The 4,688-nt window shown below is 41.4% G+C and overlaps 1 pseudogene; it reads right to left on the bottom strand.

Moving 5' to 3' along the window:
- Positions 1–1,469: 1,469 nt before the first annotated feature.
- Positions 1,470–1,936, bottom strand: LOC103726596 (annotated as a pseudogene).
- Between the last annotated feature and the right edge of the window lie 2,752 nt (positions 1,937–4,688).

Raw genomic sequence — 4,688 nt, forward strand, 5'->3', positions numbered from 1 at the left:
CTGGGAGTGGGCTTAGAGAGTTCTTAAGATTTGCTGGCTCTTAAGTCAGTCTCTTGCTTCCTGTGCTTGTTTGAAGATGTGAGAGCTTAGCTTCTGCTCCTCCTAGAGCCACCTCTGCCAATGTGCCTCCCTGCCATGATGGACTACAGTACATTCCCCTGGAACCATAAGCTCAAATAAACTCTTCCCTTTATAAATTCCCTTGGTCATGGTGTTTCTTCTATCACAGCAACAGAAAAGTAACTAACACAGGAAGCATCATGTCTACTCTATACTATATGGAAACTAAGTGCATTGGATCTTAAGTAACACTGTCTAGGGACACATGTCTTTGAAAAAGATGACCTGGATCCACACTCTTTGTGTAGCACCTCCAGTGATGGGTAGCCCCAATGACTCAAAGTTTTGTTACTTGATTGTTCACTTCAAGTCATCATTTAAATCATCTATCATAAAATAATGGGGCATTTATAGGCAACAGTAAAAGCAGCTTCATAAAATCAATTGAAATACATGATATCTCTGGATAGATTGACTAGGCTCCAGTGGATGAACTTGCACTGAGGGACATTGGGGTGCAAATACTTGCCCAGGTAGACTTAACATATATGATAGAATCCATGAAGTCCAGTGGGGGACAGTCTGTAGGAGCAGGGATTGGATGGGGGGATCTAAATATGATTAAGAACTATTGTATGAAATGCACAAAAAACTCAATAGAAATATTTTAAGAAGTTCTCTTGGTTCTAGTAAACAAAATTTCTTCAGCACATTATACGTAAGAAAACAAATTAACTTGATAAATAATAATTCTGATAGATATTTAAATGAAAAGAAATACCATTTAAAAAAAAAAAAACTTTCACAATAGGGAAAATAATTCTGTTACCTTTATAAAATAAGGTCAATGTATTGACCACAGCAGTGAAAACTTGCTTGATCTTAGAATGCTGTTCCAAGTTCTAAAATCATTATATCACTTTTCAACTCTTTTACTAAGGAAAATTTGTCACACAAGTGTGTTAATTATTACTTTTAAAAACAAATTGACACAAAATTTCATTTCATAAATAAGGATGAATATTTATTATCTCATAAAAAATATATCACCCCTTGACAATGTGTACATCCTTATAGCTCTTTTGTTACATACACAACTTCAAATAGGAATTTTTTTCAGTTCAGTTTAGTGATTTCCTCTTTATTGATATGCCTCTTACCTCTCCCCCACACAATTTCAGTGCCTTCCGTCTATCCCCAAAAAGGAGTGAAAGGGATTGTTGGGGTTCTGAACCCCTGCTCAGAAAGGAAATAGAAACCAAAACAATCTATTGGACGTGATGGAGACAGACAAGAAGTGTAAAGCAGAAAGGAAATGGAGGGCAAAGGGGAGAGAAAGGAGAGAGGAGAGGTAGGAGAGCCCATGTCTCCCATTACCTCTCCTGCTAAAAGGGGCTAGAGAGACAGTTTCAAACATTAAGAAGTGCAGGTCCTGAAGAAGCTAGATGGTTTCTGAGCTTGAAGGAGGAGCTGGAAGTCAAGGAAGGAGTGTCACCTCTCTGTAGAATGGAACCCTTCTCAGTGACAGCAGCTTCACAGATCATAAACACTGTTACACTGTAGGCAGTGTATAGAAAGAAGACTTCTTCATGGTGTTCCTGATATAGCTGACCCACCACGGCACTGGTGGGTGGAATGATATTCTTGGCAAAGTAAAATAAGGCATCCTTGGTTGGGAGATGAATTCGCTTCCAGATCAAGAAGTAGAAGTGAGCAACTATGAGATCAGAAGGCACCAAGTGTTTCTTTACATACAGGCCTCCTTTGGAAGCCTTTTCTACTATGACTGGGACCTGCTTCGGTATTTCTTTTGGATCATTTTGCCCTCAAAGCTGTGGTTCTCAAATGGATGCTCTTCTGTGTACACAAACTTCATTCTGCTGGAAACTGGGCTGAACCAAGCTGGACTGAGGGAATCCAGGGGATAAGTGGCCTCAAATATGATTTATGTTAATTGAATTTTTACATAGACAAGTCAGCTTACTGTGCTTGATGTCAAATAACTAACTATAACCATGCAAGTAAGAGAGTAATACAGAGGGATTTAGAAAATCACATTTCCTCACAAATTATTAAAAAGAATTTATTTCAGAACTTCTTAAACATCACTGTCTTAACCACATCCACAGGCTCCCTGCTCATAGTTCAACTCTGCAGCACTCAGTCTTGGAACCGTGAATCCTGAAGAAAAATGTCAGTGAGCTACCTTCAAACAGTCGTTGGTTTCCCAAGTGCCAGTCTCCTGGGGCTGAGCACCACTGGAACTAACCGCAAGCATTGGATGGCCTGTGAATGGTACTGATAAAGTTTGATGGTTCCATCACTAATCAGTTCCTGAGAATTGCCACTGCAGTAGGAGGGAGAGCTGCTGGCAAGCTAGTGGTCTCCTGTGGGGCTGAGGGCGTGCCCTACTCAATGTCAGACTTTTCAGCTGAGTGGACAATCTGGCTTGGCAGCGGGATGCCTAGGGCAGGAACGCTGGGACACCAGAGCACTCCTGGTCCTGTTGGTAACTTCATTTCCCAAATGTTCATAATTAAACAGCTTTTATTGAAGTAATCAGCATGAGCTCCTTAGCTTTGTTTTTGCAACCGGTATCGTGTTTATGGAGCCAAATATTAGAGACTTTGATACTGAATACCTCCTCGGATGTGTTAACGTTGGCATGCTCTTGAGATTTTGAAGATGCAAGGCTGCCTCAGCACAGCTTCTCCTCCAACCTCCAGTGCATCAGCCCCCTGCCTTCCACCACCACCCCCAAGTCACAGAGCAGCAGTTCTCCTGTAAGACTCATAAAAGTTCTCCCCAAAGTCCCAGGGAATGGTGTGCAATAGAAACAGGGTGAAATATAAGCTCAAAGTGTCTGTCGGACCAGAAGTTTTCAAAGAAAACATTTCTTAAATCTTGTGTTCACTGCTGTTTCAGCAGGACAATTAGAGTGGATGGAACTTGGGGGTAGCTGTCTCCAGTCACTGCAGCAGGAATAGCAAACAAGACTTAAAGCAAATAAATGAGCCCAGAACTGGCATCCCAGAGGCCCCTGACCAATGACCTCCTTCTTTCCCCAGGCAGAATGGCTAGCCCACCCTCTGGGACCAAGGGACAGGCTACAGGTTAATCAGATGAGACATTAATTAGCAACCTCGATTACTAGAAAGTAATTAATCAGGGAAAGACTCCAAACAGGAGGAGAATAAATAAACAAGCAGGCACATGTAGCCCCATTTTGGCTTTAGATAAAGCTGCTGTCCAGGTGTCCTGCTGGGACAGAGACCATTTACCATGCTCAATTCATCTTAGGAAATAAGCTGACATTTTGCACATTTGCTCAGAGAACACAGAGTCAAGATGGCTCTAAGTGGGAAGATGATGAACAATTTTATAAAAGTTAGTTGAAAGGAAGGTCCAGTGGGAGTTTTGTGGTGAGCTTTGCTCTGTCCTTTACATTCATACTTATTGTATGTAAACTCTGCCTTGTTTCAACATGTCAAACAGATTTTATGTAAATTTCCAAAGTCCTATGCATTTACAAATAACCAAGGACTCTGATGGTGTTGTTAGGGTCCAGGAAGTTCATTCATTTAGCCCCTCAAGACTTCATTCAGCCCGAAAGACTTGGTAAAAGCTATAAAGACTTCTGAAATGACTGACTGCTTCTTCAACATTAACGTGGGAGCAAGGAAGAGTGGAAAGGATGGGAAACCACTGCAGTTAATTCAAGTGGAAAGTATTAGCCATCAGTCCAGCTTGACCTGACCTATCACATCAAATAGAGTCATTTGTCTCTGTTGCATCTTTTTCCTTCTGGAGGAATAAAAATAATGCCAGCAGCTTAGAGAATGTGTGTAATGTAAACATGACTGTGTTAGCTCAGCGTCAGAGAAAGAATACCCAAACGTAAGTCAGCACAAAACACCCTCCATTTGGAACACCAGCACAATGGTTTTAACCTCATGACCTACTCTTAAACAGCTCCACAGCAAATCATAATTAAATAAATACCACTTAATAGCAGAGATTTGTTCTTGTGCCAGATTATTCACATAGAGAAAAATAGGAGGTTGGATGAGTCATTTAATCATAATTATAATATTAAGGTAGCTTCTAAGTATTGTTATAAATTCAACCTCAAGTTAAATTTACAAAGTACCACAAAAAATGAGTTAGAGGAGTTCTGAAACAAATCAGAAAGGCAGGGGATAAGAGATGTGGTAGGAAAAAAATGAGGTTGCTTTGTTTGTTGTCATAAACTAGACTCTAACGGGCTTCCTTCAGCCCACTTGATTAGGAATATCTGACCAGAACCAGTATATATGCCAGAGAACCAATGAAAAACAAGGCCACATGTGTGGCTGGGTAAAAGGAGGTCAGGAGTGCTGAAGTCAAGGCCTGGCTCTACCACTCTCTGTAGTACAAGGAAGAAATTAGAATGGAGCTGGGCTTGTAACTGATGCTGAGTCACCAGGAAGGCACTTCCAGGATCCAGTGACCAGGTCAACCTTCCCAGAGAGGACAGAATTGGCACCTTCCTTTGTCTGATCCTATCTGCCTTCTCTGCCTCCTCTCTCTGGAAAGTCTCACCCTTTGTTTTTGTTTCTCACTTGCTGGGGGGGGGGGGGGGGGGGGGA

This window comes from Nannospalax galili, unplaced genomic scaffold (assembly GCF_000622305.1).
Source record: "Nannospalax galili isolate Female #2095 unplaced genomic scaffold, S.galili_v1.0 scaffold69, whole genome shotgun sequence".
In the NCBI taxonomy this organism is placed as follows: Eukaryota; Metazoa; Chordata; class Mammalia; order Rodentia; family Spalacidae; genus Nannospalax; species Nannospalax galili.